This window comes from Mauremys reevesii, linkage group 1 (genome assembly GCF_016161935.1).
Source record: "Mauremys reevesii isolate NIE-2019 linkage group 1, ASM1616193v1, whole genome shotgun sequence".
NCBI lineage: Eukaryota > Metazoa > Chordata > Testudines > Geoemydidae > Mauremys > Mauremys reevesii.
This window is the reverse complement of record NC_052623.1, coordinates 232,677,964-232,694,942: the sequence shown is the minus strand read 5'-3', so window position 1 is coordinate 232,694,942 and position 16,979 is coordinate 232,677,964. Positions and strand designations below refer to the sequence as shown.

Genomic DNA, 16,979 nt, shown 5'->3' with positions numbered 1-16,979 from the left:
CCCTTTTCGAGATCATTTACGAATATGTTGAACAGCACAGATCCCAGTACAGACCATTGGGAGACCCCACTATTTACCACTTTCCCTTGTAAGAACTGACCATTTATTCCTACCTTTTGTCTCCTATCTTTTAACTAGTTACTGATCCATGAGAAGACCTTCCCTCTTATCCTATGACTGCTTACTTTGCTTAAGACCTGTTGGTATGGGACCTTGTCAAAGGCTTTCTGAAAGTCCAAGTACACTATATCTACTGGATCACCCTTGTCCACATGCTTGCTGACACCCTGAAAGAATTCTAATAGATTGGCGAGGCATGATTTCCATTTACAAATGCCATGTTGACTCTTCCCCAAGAAGACGAATACTGTATTCGTTTATGTTTCTAATTCTGTTCTTTACTATAGTTTTGACCAATTTGCTTGATACTGAAGTTAGGCTTACTGGGCTGTAATTGCCAGGATCACCTCTGGAGTGTTTTTAAAAAATCAACATTACATTAACTAACATTTCCCCCTTACAAGGATGTTAAATATAATTACATTAATTAAATATAATTAATATAATATAATTACATCATGGTTGCTATTACTGAGAGGTTCATCTATATGTACCTCTTGGACCAGATTCTGTATTACACTTTAATGTGATTCTCTCAGATAGGTGAGTCCCAAGGTATTTAGACCTTTTATAGATAAAAAATACTACTACTTTAATTTTTCCGAGCAGATCCCAGGGCCCCAGTGTCATGTAGTCTAGTGTGACATCTCATTTAACAAGTGAGCAGTCACATTCCATGACGAGCTTTGGTTTGAATGGATTTTAGGGGCAGCCCATGTTAATGCATCTGGAAAAGACTTGTCTCACAGATACCCGTTTTTAAGTCCATGCCAAATATTTTGTAAAAGTACTGACTGAATGGTTTATTATTTGGGGTCAACTAGGGAATTTTTCTGCTAATTTGGAAAAATCTGCAATATTAAGAATTGCAATACCTTTTTTTCTGAAATCTGAATCAATTGAACAAAATCCAGTGACAGGGAGACAATTGACTGATAAATTGCATAAGTCAAAGGACTAATTTTATGATGTTTTTGTGTACCAAATGTAGTAATCTTGTGGCAAAAAATAGCAGCAGGTAAATACCTCATAGAATTGGGTAAGAACATACTGTTTGAACTGTTCGTGGTAGCAAGTTTTGTTAACTCCTGTAATTTTGCTGAAGACAGAAAAGCTTGTTCTTTCCTACAGTAAGTAATCACCCATAACTGTTAAAATAGTGTAATTTAATACTTCCTGAAGAGGTTTAAAATCTAAAAAGGGACAATCTGCAGCTCAGACTAGGAAGTCAGGAACCTAATGATGATTCAGATTTCACAAATCTCATGATAACAATCAAACTAATAACTTTGAGGTTGGTTATTATCCTGTAAACTGTCTGGCACTTGCACTGACAGCCAGTTCTACCCTGTGTAGATTGTTACTAAGGCTTCTAGTATAGTAATGTCCCTGTAGCATGAGTTGCACAGATTAATCTTATGATACATAAGAAAGCACTGAATTTTACTAGGTTTAAATGCTTTGCCTTTTTTATTTGAATGTGGGGTTTTATAGATGGTAGGAAGAAAAATGGAAGACCCCGAAAGGACTGTAAATACCTGGGGAGGAGAGGTGGGGAAATAGGGAATGAAGTAATTAATACCAAGTGATATTTTGTGGTGTTCCAGTCTAGATCTGAGCTAAGTGCAGTTACAGTGAAATTTATTTTGGTCGATTCTTACAATTTTGACTTTATAAATGTGTTTGAGTCAGCACTGAGTTAAACTTCCCTTAATACAGCGCTAACCCATCACTCAACAGATCCAGATAAAGGGACACTAAGTAAACGTTTGGCCTTCCAGTTGTTCTTAACTTGCAACTTCACTCTTAATCACCATAATAAAAGGCAAGAAGAAGAATAGAGCTAGCACATGTGCAGTGACAGTGGACAGTGGTTGTCCACAACACACATTTCTGTGAGGCCTTCAAGAACTTGGGTGTGTTTTTAGTGACACAATACAACACTGAGAACAGGACTCTCTAACATTAGATGTATTTAAGATGTACAACACATAATTTTGTTTTCAGGAGGCTTCATAGCATCATTTAGTGATGTGAGAGATCTGTCACATCTTACTTTGAGTCTGTTTTGTTAAGGGGATGCTAGTTGGTTAGAAATATGGAAGTGCTGAATAGAGGTCATGAGAAAAAGATAGATTGTTATAGTCAGGATTTGTGGAAGGCCCAGAAATGCACTCTGTACATGGCAACCTAGAGAAAAAGTTCACATTAAAAATTACAGAAGTTAATTTAAAAAAACCGCTCTGGTGTTGCTTTAAGTAAAATATATGCACAACCTACATCCAAAAATATGAATGACCTTGGCTAACAGACTCTGCAGTCCTGGCTAAACCTTAGCTAAGACACTCTGCAGCTCAGACACTATAATGATGAAGGATCATGTAGATGAACGTAGAGAAACGCCACTGAAATAACTGGAGTTTTTGGGGCATGGAATTTGGCCCTTTGTGTGTAGTACAGGTTCCAGTGTACTTTTTCAAATCCTAGTAGGACTTTTACATCCAATTAGAATTAATGCTTCTTTTCCCCCTAGCTCAGATTACATCTCTACAGAGCATGGATTGAATGAGTCCTTGGCATTGTTTGCAGGGAAGATAGGTTATATAAATGGAAAAGGAGGGGGTTGAGGTGGGTTTTGGTCTTGGAAGTGATAAACAAAACCTGAAATCATCTGTTTTGCAAATGTTGGCCTGGTAACACTCCAGAAAAAAAACTATCCACAATTGCTTTTGCACAGCAGGGTTCAGGCTTCCTGGATCTCTTGTGTGTTGTGTTATGCACTGACCAGGTTACTCACCCTGTATGTTTTTCATTTTCAAGCATATAAGATAGGGAGAAAGGAGATATTCCACCATCAAGAAATCATCATGATGTTGTGTTAACCTTGCATAACATTATCAGAAATGTAATTCGCCAAACACGTCTTCTCTAGCTTCTGACAGAGAGAAGGTCTGTCTTCAGCTTGGAGTGTATTTATTTAAAAGAATTTCCACACCAGCTCATCATGACTAATATTCCGTGCAGTCATGTTCCTATCTGTCATTTTCAGATGTGATTTATGTGCAGCTGCAAGAAGAAACTCATTCAGTCATAGCCAGGCACCTGACAGTGCACAGTGGAGGCCGTTTATGTTAAAGGGCATTGTTCTAATAAGTGAGTTTTGCAGAATAAAGATATGCTTCTAATTGCAGTGTTCTCTGAGCCACAGCAGGGATAGAGGTTGAAAGCCTGCAGAGAAGGCAATGGGGACAAGAGAAACCTGCAAAAACCAAAATTTTGGGCCATGTCATTGGGATCTGCAAGGTTATTACTTAAAAGAAAAAAATCTTTGTGCCACCAGGGAAATTTCAAGAGGGGTTGGAAATGACAAAGCATTTTTTTGTGGAATATGTTTTTCTACCACTGTCAACGTGGCAAACGCTGCTTTAAAAATTTGCCTCAAAGCTCAAGAGTCATGAAACTTTCATTATATTGTCTCTTCTCATATTAAATCTTGAAACTATGAAAAAAATGTGAGTGGCACAAGTGAGGACAAAATTGAGATCAAATTTAGAAGCTGTGACCTCAACCTCCCATTGCTCAAGGTGTATTCATGTAAAAGTGCTATAAAATCCCACTGGCTCAGGACTAGGAATCATTCATTTTTATTATACTATTTCTTGCACTGTCTTGAAAAGGAGAAGGTAGTGTCCAGTGCTGATCTGAATCTTCCTTTGACTAAGTTAACATCCTCATTCTGGTCAGCAGCATGGGTCAGAAATAATTGTGGGATGAAATGCAACTATTCAGTGTGTGCAGAATGTCCCAAAATGCCATGAATTGTGTGATGGTTGTTAGGGTATCCAAGGCTGAGAGTCATCTTGTAACCACTGCCTCCATCAGGAGGGTGTCAGCCTGTTGGCCACTCAAGCACTTTCCTCTGGGCGCTGCCAGTCCTTGTTTTCCCTTGCAAGTTAACAATAGATGCTCCCCAGTTGCAGAGGCCCTTTGAAGCATTCCCCTATAGTGGTCAGCCCTTTCTCCACTGAACATTCCCAGAAATACCAGGTCTGCCATCCCCCAAAGGCACATGTAGGCACAAGCTCGTATGATTCATCTCAGGATCAACACCTTGCTTAATATCACAGCATTTATATATATTTATAGTGAAAACCAGAATACATTTATTCTCACAGATTCAAGTGATAGAGAACAAGAATATTGGAAACAAATGGTTACATAAAACAAAATCATGACACACTTTCTAGAGCTTAAACTTAACTAGCAGGCTTACCTCCTGTCTAAAGAAGTTTCTCTCATCCCCAAAGTCCTCTGCAGCATTTCAGCCAAGGTTGGCTGGGATCCCATTTTCATTAATGTAAACGGGCAGTGTGTTTATTTCCCACCTGTGGTGTTTGCTTTGCTTTCTAGTTATAGCCTCAAAGTTCCTTGTGTGTACTCTGAGACTGTGTGAGCCCACGTGGCTTCTTGTTCTTGTATGCTGTTACCCTGTTGATTTCACATCTCTTCGATAACAATGCCGGCTTACAGTGCTTAATTTACATATGACAGGGAAAGGTGAATAAACATCTCTTATCTGGCAGAAAACCCGTTTCTTCACCTCCGCTGGTGACTCATGTCTTGATACAAAATCTAAGGACATGTTCTCAGTACATACACATAATTCCTTAAATACATTTCACAATGATATTGATGACCAGTGTGACCCTGGCTTTCATTTAAGACCTCACTTGACATTTTTTGGTGAACCAGAGTGGACATACCAATGTCAAGACGTTCCTGTAGTCCGCTTACCAGTTGGCATTAAGGGATTCTTGGGTCACACCTCCCCCCTTATGTTGATGTAGTGGGGTTAGCCACTGGCTGATCCATAGTTGTCTGGCCATAACTCTCTTGCCTGGACAAGACATCTTCCACTATATACTCTCTCCCTTTAATATGTACAATTGCCACATCATAGTCTTAGAGCAATGTCAGGTGTAGTAGTTTGGCATTGGTACCTGTGGTTCGATGTAGCCATACCAAAAGAGAGAATGGCCTGTCAGGATCCTAAATTTTCTGGTAAATAGCTAGGACCGTAACTGCTTGATTGCCCACATACACCTCTACCCTGGTATAACACGGCCTGATATAACACGGGTTCGCATATAACGCAGTAAAGCTCTGACACGCTGCTCTGAGCAGTGCGTTAAGGGTGCCGGGCCAGGCCGGGGCCGAGGGGTTCAATAAGGGGCAGAGAGTCTCAGGGGCGGTCAGTGTGGACGTTGTGCAGTCTATATGGGTTTATAAAAATATGGTAACTGGAATATGCTTCATGCAAAAGGTCTCTTGTAAGGTATCATTACAAAGCTTATAATCTACTGCGTGTGATCATTCTATTGGTATAAATGTATCACTCTTGTATCTGGGACTAGAAATATGAAATATAACTCTGAGGGCCTATTGTAATTATGCAAAGTGCAGGCCATTAATGGTGGTTTGGAATCTTAATGGCTCCCATCAACCAGGACAATTGACTGGGGCTCTGTTTGCAAGCAAGCCTGCCTGTGAGTCAGGCTGGGAGGAATGAAGGCTCGGGGTCTTACAGTGACATGTGATCATGTCACATGAACTGGAATCCATCTTTAACCTGGTGCTTTTCCAGTGAGGGGGGGTGGAAACCCAGAGAGAGACAAAGGATTCCCGCCTTATGCAAAAGATATATGAAGGGGTGGAAGAGAACAAAGGAGGAAAGCCATCATGAAGAATTCCCTAGCTACCACCTGAGCTGGAACAAGAGCTGTACCAGGGGAAAGAATTGTGCCCAGGCCTGGAAGGTGTCCAGTCTGAGGAAAAAGCTTACTGAAGCATCTCTGAGGGTGAGATTATCTGTATTTAGTTTGATTAGACATAGATTTGCATGTTTTATTTTATTTTGCTTGGTGACTTAGGGTACGTCTACACTACAAGACTATTTCGAATCAACTTAATTCGAATTTGTGGAATCGACCTTATGAAGTCGAAGTTGTGTATCCACACTAAATACACTAGTTGGACTGTGTGAGTCCACAGTAACGGGGCCAGTGTCGACTTTGGAAGCGGTGCACTGTGGGAAGCTATCCCACAGTTCCCGCACTCCCCGCTGCCCATTGGAATTCTGGGATTTCCCCCCAATGCATGCTGGGGGGAAAAATGTGTCGAGGGTGGCTTTGGGTAACTGTCATCATTGAACCGTCAATCACGCCCTCCTTCCCTCCCTCCCTCCCTCCCTGAAAGCGCCTGCGGGCAATCTGTTCATGCACTTTTCTGCTCCGTGACAGCGCGGGCGCCACAGCACTTTGAGCACGGATCCCGCTGCAGTTATGGCCGTTGTCAACTCCTCGCACCTTATCGTCCACCTCTTCCACAGTCAGCTGCTGAGAAATAGGGCTACTTTTCAATGGTGCTGCGAGCACTGGTGGACCATGGGGGACGTTTTACCAACATCAACGTCGAGTGGCCAGGCAAAGTTCATGACGCGCGTGTTTTCAGGAACTCTGGTCTGTTTAGACGCCTGCAGGAAGGTAGTTTCTTCCCGGACCACAAAATAAGTCTTGGGGATGTGCAGATGCCTATAGTGATCGTCGGGGACCCAGCCTACCCGCTAATTCCCTGGCTCGTGAAGCTCTGTGCAGGCGCCTTGCACAGCGACAAGGAACTCTTCAAGTACCAGCGAGCAGTGAGCAGCGTGACCTGTGACTGTTCAGTTTCTTTACAGAGAAGCTGAACCTGCCCCTGTTTCTTTACCAAGTGACTGTTGACTAGCATCTGCAGTTACATACCCCGCCCACCCCGCTTCCCCAACTTCCAACACACGTTTAAAAATAAAATACATCTTCCACTGTAACTTTACAAAGGTTTCTTTATTGATGACTTTACGTTACAGGGTTGAAACTGGGACACGGACTGTGCTGGGTAGGGTGTGCAGTGATGTAAAGACCGCCTGTAAACTCGAGGAACGACAGGCTCCTGCTCCCAGAGCGGTCTGCAGTGCCGGACTGGATGTTTCAACGGAGCCTGCCATCCCTCCTTTTTGGGACTCTGTGTGCGGGGGCTATGTGGCCTTTTGGCGGGGGAGGACGGATACAGATTCCTCTGCTGCGTGGCTCTGTGGTCCAGGACAGGGACCGTTGCATGAGATCTGTAACCCCCTTCCCCCGCTACAAAGTCACGTACCCCCCCACCCACACAGAGCCTGCAAACCACCTCCCATACCGACCAGGGTGCGTACTGACTGCAGTGTGTGTGTGACGTGCTGCTGATCCTGCCCCCATGTCTGTACCCTGGTAAAGGTGATTGTCCTGTCAAATTACCAACCCCCTTCCCCCCCTTCAAACACAGTCTCCTCTAAAAGAACATGACGGAAACAGTAATTAACAGAAAAGTTTTTTTTATTATCAACTAGACAGTTAGGGGATGAAACTGGGACGGGGGCTTGGGTGAGGCGGGAAGGAAAGGACTTCTCAAAATTTAGGCTATGAGAGCTTTTGGGTAATTGAGCACTCTGCTGGGGTGCAGTGACAGTTTACGCGGCCTCTGGCGCCCCTCCTTCTGGTTATTTTGGGTGAGGGGGGTATGGGATTTTGTGGCGGGGGAGGGCGGTTGCAGATACACTGCAGGGGAGCTCTGTCCTCCTGCCTGAGGTCCTGCAGAACATGCACAAGGCGCAGGAGCATGTCCGTTTGCTCCCTCATTAGTCCAAGCAGCGTTTGAGTCGCCTGCTTGTCTTCCTCACGCCACCTCTCCTCCCGTTCGCTGTGTGAGCGCTGGTACAGAGAGAGGGTCTCCCTCCACTGGCTCTGCTGGTCTGCCTCGTCTCGGGAGCACCCCATAAGTTCAGCAAACATCTCGTCCCGTGTCTTTTTCTTTCGCCGCCTAATCTTTGCCAGCCTCTGTGAGGGGGATGCTGTGGCAGGTCTGGAGACAGTCGAAGCTGTGTGATGGGAAAAAGGGAGTGAATTCCTTGCAAAGATAAATTTTTGCGAACAATGAACACAGTGTAGTCTGTCTCTGTGAATTCTGGGTTGAGATCCCAGTGCCTGATGGGGCAAAAACCATTTTCACGGGTGGTTCTGGGTAAATGTCGTCAGTCATCCCTTCCTCCGGGAAAGCTACAGCAGACAATCATTTCAAGCCCGTTTTCCCTGGATTGCCTTGGCAGACGCCACAGCGTGGAAACCATGGAGCCTGTTTTGCCTTTTGTGCCTGTCACCGTATGTGTACTAGATGCCGCTGACAGAGGCGGTCCAGCAGCGCTACACAGCAGCATGCTCTTGCTTTTGCATGACAGCAGAGATGGTTACCAGCCATACTGTACCATCTACCATACCATAAATTGGTAATAAGATGGGCATGGTTACCAGTCCTTTTGCACTGCACCATTTGCTGCTGTCATAAGTGCCCCTGGCTGCTCTTAGCCAGGGGCGCAAAAGCCAAAATTGGGAATGACTCGCTGAGTCAATCCCTCCTTTTTGGTATCTAAAAATAGAATCAGTCCTGCCTAGAATATGGGCAAGTGTACTAGAGAACCACTGTATCAGAGAACCAGAGAGCACAGCTGCTCTGTGTCAGATCCTGCATAGATTATGAGCTGTATGCTATTCACAGGGGGTGCTCCTGCATCAACCCCACCGGTTCATTCCATTCTTCCCCAGCCTTCCTGGGCTACCATAGCATTGTCCCCCCACTTGTGTGATGAAGTAATAAAGAATGCAGGAATAAGACACAGTGACTTGTTAGTGAGAAATGAGTGGAAGGCAGCCTCCAGTTGCTATGATAGTCCAGATAGGACATTAAGGAGTGTGGAGGAGAGGAGCCCAGCATCCTGCTGCTAGTCCAGGGGCAATTGAATCTTTTCTTTACACATGAAGGGTGGGGCTGATGAAGCTCAGCCCCCTGTTGCTATGACGACGATGGTTATCAGCCATACTGTACCATCTACCAGGAAAAATTAGGGCCAGGCGCCCTTGATCGACCTCACGGATGCTAGTCGGCATGGTTACCAGTCCTTTTGCACTGCCCCATGTGCCAATAGGCTGATGATGACGATGGATATCAGTCATATTGCACCATCAGCCACCCATGGCGGGGGGGGGGAGTGAGGATGTCGGTGTTCAGTGCTGCAGCATCCTGTCTATCTTCAGCATTCAGTAAAGATACGGTGACATGTAAAAGCGTCAACAGAGGATTGTTTTCCCTTTCACTTCTGGGGGGGTGCGTAAATTGCCGAGCTATGCCCTGACCCACCGCGGACACTGTGTTTTACCCTAGAAGCATTTGGATCTCAGCCAAGAATGCAAATGCTTTTCGGAGACAGCAGGAACTGTGGGATACCTTGCGTCCTCAGTCCCCCCTCCCTCCATGAGCGTCCATTTGATTCTTTGGCTTTCCGTTACGCTCGTCACGCAGCAGCGTGCTGAGTCTGTGCTATGCCGTCTGTCCGGAGTTTTTTGAAAAATACTTTGGACCAGGCGTAACATTACAGTAATTCCCCTAATTAGATGCAGGAGTCTCCGAGCGAGATCACCCTGAGGACGGTCACTGAAGGAGATAGAGAGCGCATGCTGCGTGAAAGCCAGCACAAACCAGGGCCCTATGCAGCCGTGCTCGGGGAGGCAATGCTCCCTGAGTACCTCATGAAAGCCTGGCGCGGAAAAGTGTGCTACCACGGAGCACCCAATAAGGCAGCTCTCCCCAGGAACCTCCTGCGGAGGCTTTTCGATTACCTCCAGGAGAGCTTCGTGGAGATCTCCCAGGAGGATTTCTGTTCTATCCCCATATATAGAGAGACCTCCTTTTCACATACTTCAGATTCCTGTTATATTAAGAATAAAAGTTTACATGGTTAAAGCACTTACGGACTGCTCCTTCCCCTGATTCAGGGTCCGGGTTAACGGCCGGGGAGGGTTGTTGGGGGATCTCCGTGACGGTGATGAAGAGATCCTGGCTGTCGGGGAAACCAGCGTTGTAAGCGCTGTCGCCTGCCTCGTCCTCCACAAACGCTTCCTCATCTTCCCCGTCGGCGAACATCGCCGAGGAACTGGCCGTCGACACTGTCCCATCGTCAGAGTCCATGGTCACTGGTGGGGCAGTGGTGGCAGGCTCCGTAGCGTCCGTTTGCCGCTTTGATTTTTTGGTAGCCTTGTCTGGGGTCCTTGATTTTCACGTGGCGCTGCGTTGCATCCCGCCTGTATCCTCTGTCTCTCATGGCTTTGGAGACCTTCTCGTAGGTCTTCGCATTCCCTGTTTTGGAGCGCAGCTCCGAAAGCACAGACTCCTCGCCCCACACACCGATCAGATCGAAGAGTTCCCAGTCAGTCTATGCTGGGTCCCTCTTTCTATTCAGAGATTACATGAACTCCTCTGCTGGAGAGCTCTGCATCGCTGCCGGTGCTGCTGAGCTCGCCCCGATGTCCAACCACGAAATGAGATTCTAACTGTCCAGACAGGAAAAGGAATTCAAATTTTCCCGGGACTTTTCCTCTGTGGCTGGTCAGAGCATCCAAGCTCGGACTGCTGTCCAGAGCGTCAACAGAGTGGTGCAGTGTGGGATAGCTCCCGGAGCTAGTAAGTTCGATTTGCATCCACACCTAGCCTAATTCAACATGGCCATGTCGAATTTAGCACTACTCCCCTCGTCGGGGTGGAGTACCAAATTCGAACTAAAGAGCCCTCTAGGTCGAATTAAATGACTTCCTGGTGTGGACGGGTGCACGGTTAATTCAAATTAACGCTGCTAAATTCGACTTAAAGTCCTAGTGTAGACCAGGCCTTACTTTGTTCTGTCTGTTACTACTTGGAACCACTTAAATTCTACTTTCTGTATTTAATAAAATCACTTTTTACTTATTAATTAGCTCAGAGTATGTATCAATACCTGGGGGAGCAAACAACTGGGCATATCTCTCTATCAGTGTTATAGAGGACGAACAATTTGAGTTTACCCTGCATACATTTTTACTCCCATTGGGAGTTGGGCATCTGAATGCTAAAGACAAGCACACTTCTGTGAGCTGTTTTCAGGTAAACCTGCAGCTTTGGGGCAAGTAATTCAGACCCTGTTGGAGCAGACGGGAGTGTCTGGCTCAGCAAGACAGGGTGCTGGAGTCCTGAGCTGGCAGGGAAAGCAGGAGCAGAGGTAGTCTTGGCACATCAGGTGGCAGCTCCTAGGGGGGTTTCTGTGATCCAACCTGTCACAGTCAGGGGCTCCCCACCATGGTCTGGGAGGCAGGAGCTGTGGGAGGGCACTTTTGGGGGCCCCACGGTTCCAGAGTGGCCCGAGGGATTAGCGGGGGGCCGGGAGCACCCCGCTCTGCTTCCCTCGCCCCGGTCCCAGCCCTGTCGCTTGGGGGAGGGGGCTTGGGAGAAGGGATCCCCCCACACTCACCAGGTGGAAGTGGAGCAGCCGGGCCCCAGCCTGCTCCACTCCGCTAGCTCCCAGCTGCAGCGCTCTGCTTCCCGCCACAGGTGAATACGAGGAGGGAGAGGGCGTCCTTTCCCCAACCTCCCCGCACTCACCTGCGGCGGGAAGCAGAGCGCCACGGCTGGGAGGTGGCAGAGTGGAGTGCGCTGGGGCTGCGTCACTCCGCTTCCCGCCGCAGGTGAGTACGGGGGGCGTCCTTTCCCCAACCTCCCCGCACTCACCTGCAGTGGGAAGCGGAGCAGCCCAGCCCCAGCCAGCTCCACTCCGCCAGCTCCCAGCCGTGGCGCTCCGCTTCCCGCTGCAGGTGAGTGCAGGACCTTTTATTTTTCCTCAAGGGTGCTTTTCTGTACATCCTTCCCTCTTGTACAAAAAAACTTCCCCCGTTTTCTTGATTTGGGGCTTGATGAATATGGTTCCTTTTATGCTTTCTAGGGAGAGTCTGCGGGTAAGTCTACCCTACCCGCGATAAATCGACCCCCCCAAGCGCTCTCCCGTCGACTCCCATACTCCTCCACCGTGAGAGGCGCAGGCGGAGTCGACGGGGGAGCGGCAGCAGTCGACTCACCATAGTGAAGACACCACGGTAAGTCGATCTAAGTACGTCGACTTCAGCTATGTTATTCACGTAGCTGAAGTTGCATAACTTAGATTGATTTCCCCCTCTTCCCCGCAGTGTAGACCAGGCCTGCTTCCTGTTCAACATCAAAAGTTGTTTGGCTTTTGCTTGCAAGGAGGTCTGGCACAGGTAAGGGGAAAGGCTCCCCCTCCTCCTGCAAAAGGTTACACTTCGAGACACAAAACTATCATCTGCTGATCAAGAGAGAGAATCCACCTTTTCTTCCTCAGTGTTAACTTCTGGGAACTCAGAGACATATTCCTTTTTACTATGGGTCAAAATAGTAACAGCTTTGGGCAGGAAGAGCATATCATTACCAACCAGCACATCAGCTGGTAAATTCTCAAGAACTCCCACTTTTAAGTTACCCCTTAAACCTTCCCATACCAATAGAATGCATGCTAAAGGCACTGTCATTTTAACCTGACCTAACGATAGCAGATTCACTTCTTCCCCAGAAAGCATGTTGCTTTCCTGAATTGCATCTCTCCTGATTAGGGAGATCTGAGCACCACTGTTTTGTTAGCCTTGACAGACTTTGCCATTTACTTTGGCCATTTTAATGAACTCTTTGTCCACCTCTGAGAAGTCAGACCTGACAGAGTTAACCGAGTTCCTTCTGCCACCACTGAAATTTCTGACTCCAGGGTAGATATATTAACTTGAACAGATTGTTGAGTGTTTGGAACTACCATTCATAGGACACTCCCTTTTCATGTGATCAGGGGAAGCACATGAGTAACACTTTCTGGACCATCTTCTTGGGCTGGGGTCCTAGGAGGAGAGTGGTACTGGGGTCGGGCAGACTTCACTTCCCCCTTCCTTATTCCTATGGACAAACCAGGGACCCACTTTTACTCCAAATCTTTGTCCTTCTCCTTGGGGCCTGCGCTCCCTGCATTGCCTTGCTCGTACGTATAAGTCAGCTGTTTCTGCAGCTGCTCCTACTGATACAGGAGTTTTCTCCCACACAGCAGTTCACACTTCTTCAGTGCAAACCTCAGAGAACTGCTCTTGAGCTATTAAATCCACCAGTTTGTCACGGGTGTTTGCCCCTTTACTTTTAATCTGTTGGGTTTTTTTTCCAAATAATCCACCATTTTATGCACATATTCTCCTTGACTTAATTTATCAATTTTAAGGTTCCTCAATAGGAGGCAATAAGCCTCTGGTGTAATTTGAAACCTTTTTAATGGAAACAGTTTAAAAACATCACATTTCGTGTAGCTTCACTTGCATCCATATCATTAAACACTTGTAATGCTTTCCCCATCAGCTTGGAGAACACAACGGTCATTCTCTGGTCCTCAGCGATGTTCTGCACACTGCAGATCCTTTCCAAGGTGGTCAAATATTCCTCAGTGCAGCAAGTTTCCTAGTAATGAGATCACAATTTGCCCCTGCTATGTGATCTTTGGAGAGCACTGCTTACTGGGTGTTGTATCTGCATCTCCAGCATCCTGTGTACGTGTTCACTCTCCTCATGTTTTTGCTCGTCCATCTGCATGGCTCCCTCATGTACAGCTTCTTGGGCTAATCTCTCTGACTCTTGGTCTTTGGCTCTCTCTGCAGCTGCTCGCCTCTGGTGCTCTTGTTCCTTTTCTGCTATCAGCTTCATCCTGGTGAGCTCCAACTTCATGGCTATTTCGCTGAGGGATATGCCAGGCTGTTTTTTCCCCTTTGCTCTCAGGCCCTTTTGTTGGCTCACCCTGATCCTTTATCCATCCATCCTGCTTGCTCGTTTTATATTTTCTATTGTTCTCTTTCCCTTACCTGAAATGAACAGAAAACAACAAACTTTTCTTTGTCTATTCCCAATCTTCTCTCTTGTGAAGCTCTTAGAATCTGGTTTGCAAGTGCTGGGATTGTGATCTTTAGTTAACCAACAAACTGTGTATCAGTCCTGCCGAGTCCACCATTGTGATGGCTCTCGGGGGACCCGGGACTGAACGCCACCTTGTTACGCCCCTGCCTCATCATGAGGGAGGCTTGTGCTTAACTGGGTGTCAGTTTCCAGCCCCAGCCCATTAGCCACCCAAGCACTCTCCTTTGAGTTCTGCAGGCCCTTACTTTGCCTTGTAGGTTAACAATAGGGGCACCCCAGCCCCCGAGTCCCTTTTGAAACGTTCCCCTATAGTGTGTTCAGTCCGGTCTCCACTGAATGCTCACAGTAATACCAGGTCTGCTGGCCCCAAAGGAACAATACACACCAGATGGAATGATTCAGCTCAGGATCAGCACCTTGCTTAACATCACAGCACTTAGATATATTTAGAGTGAAAATCAGAATACGTGTTATCAACGATTCAAATGAGAGAAAGTAAGAATAAAACAAAATCATAACACGTTCTCTAGAGCCTAACCTTAACAAAGTTAATCTCCTGTCTAAAGACGTTTCTCACCTCCAAAGTCCTCTGCAGCTTTTCAACCACGGTTGGCTGAGATCCAGTTTTTATGAATGTAAACCCACTGCCTGTTTACTTCTTAGGTGCATGAACTGTTATCTCTACATTACTGGCCCAGTGACCAGGGCACTGGACTAGAATCAGCAGACCCAGATTCTATTGCTGACTCTGCCATTGACTTGCAAAAGAACATGTTTAAAAAACATTGGGCTTGTACCTGTTTTTTCTATGTTATACTGTTAAGACTTACGTTTTTATGCGAGGGTGGGGGAAAAAAACCTGTTTTACTTTAGAAATGCAAAATCAGGGAAGCCTAGATTTAGCAGGAGGAATTCTTTTGGACAGGAGGAGGGAAGGGAGGAAGTCTTGGAGGATGCGTATTTTGAGTTCTTGCACCCTAACCGATAAATACTTCCTTTTCCCCAAGTCCCAGTTAAGAAGGACTGTTGTGTTGCCTGCTCTCTGGTCTGGCACTTGGGAAGTTTGTGTTTAGTTCTGGACTCTGATGCAGACTTCTTATTTGTCTTTGGGCATGTTGCTTAAGACCTGAAAGCCCATTAAGGAGAAGGAAAAGACACCCATTGACTTCAGAGATGCAGCTCACCCTGTAACAATGACAGGCCCAAATACACAGATAGGCACTGGCATCAGAAACAGATGTTAACACAAAACATTATTTTTTTAAACAGTTTGATCATTTCCCCTCAATCAGTTGCGCAAATCTCACCCTCTTGTGAGATCACTAGCTGTGCAGTTGCCATAGTCTTCCAGAGTAGACAAAACCTGAATTACTAATGTGGAAAAAAACAACCACCACGTGAACCCACCCACTTCTTTTGCGGGGTGGGGGACAGGCTCTTCTTTTAGCCTGTGTTTGTACATTCTAAGTAGCACAAGCCCATTATTTTTTCTTCTTTGCAGGTCAAGTGTAAACTTTCTGTGCCTCCACTTCCGTAAATGGGGATAATGATACTTATATTCACAAAGTGCCCAGAGATCTATTAATAAAGTGCCCTATATAGAAGCTAATAATTCTGATTATTTGATTGTTTACTATGTTCAAACCTTTGGTAAAGATAAGCTTTGCCTGTTGCTTGGGGTTTTGAGGCCATGTGAAGAATGTAACTTTAAAACCAGGGGCGATTTCTACTTCGGACCTCGTGTTGCTGTGTTGAATGAGGCATGCTGACTTCTGAAAGGATTCCAACTGGCTACCATACCGCAGCACTCTCTCATTGGGTGGCTGGATTGAATGTACTTCCATCCCAAGCTGACCTGGTGGTGATCTGCTTTTACACACTACAATTTACAGAGCTCGCATCAAAGTATTAAGCTGGAGTTTTAATGGAAACCCCTAAGCAGGCTTAAATTGTTTCCACACTATTTGGAGTTTCCTGCTCTGCTGGCTTTTATTTTGTCCCATGTGTGAATGGGTAGAGGGAGGAATCCACAGGAAAGAACGGAGGGGAAAGTAAGGATTTCAGCCTGAGAGTGACAGAAAGCAGGCTAGAAAGAATTAAAGGTTAATTGATACAGTATCCGGCACTGGTGGAGGTGATAGAAAAAATGCTCCTAAATCTGCCTGGCAATTAAACAGACACATATTATTTTAATATTGCTTGTAACTTCAGTTCCTTAGCAAAATATTTTTTCCTGACGACTTTTGCCTTGATTCCTTCCCTGCTGTTTTTCTTCCTGAGCTCTTGCCAGACATTGCTGGTGTAGACTGCATCAACTGGATTCAACGGTCATTTAACAAAACCTTGGCTGACTCCTCCTCTCTATTGTCTTGGAGACACCCCCCCGCCCCCGCCCCCCGATTCACAAGCAGGGCTTTGGAGCAGCTAAAGAGTCTGTTCCCAGAGTATCCTTCCCTAGTGCATGCTGGGACAAGATCTCAGTTGTTTAGTGAGTGCTGTGTGGGAAAATGTACAGTGCAGACATGATCAGCAAAGCTGGCTAGTTTGTACATCACTGTTGAGCCAGTTACTGGGGTCAACACCCTCAATCTAACACTATTAGTTAAAGTGAGCAATCTTGGCCAAGCTTGTTCACACCAGCAGAACAACAGAAAGCAGTGCTGGTTGAGGAAACAGGAAAGGAGTTCCACAATCAAAAATGCTTTTCTTCCTCCCCATATTACAGTAGTGCGACAGGATTCCTGAAACTCACTGCAGTGATGTTGCCAATTTACGTGGCACAATGGTAACTTGAACTGGGGACGATGAGAGCAGAAGGTCTGTGGGCTAAAGTTGAGCCATCATGCCCGCTTTCTCCTCTTCAGCGGGTAGCCACCACCTAGCATTTTTTCATTCGTGACTGAGGAGGTAGTTTTCTGCGGAGACTGAATGTAGTACTTTCACAATTCAGTATATTTATCCTACTTCAGGTGATGATT

The 16,979-nt window shown here is 46.0% G+C and overlaps 1 protein-coding gene across 1 annotated transcript in view; it reads left to right on the top strand.

The window, feature by feature from the left end:
- The window catches only part of BORCS5 (BLOC-1 related complex subunit 5), a 133,487-nt gene that overhangs the window by 115,015 nt on the left and 1,493 nt on the right, over positions 1-16,979 (top strand). The gene's annotated exons all lie outside the window — the stretch shown is intronic.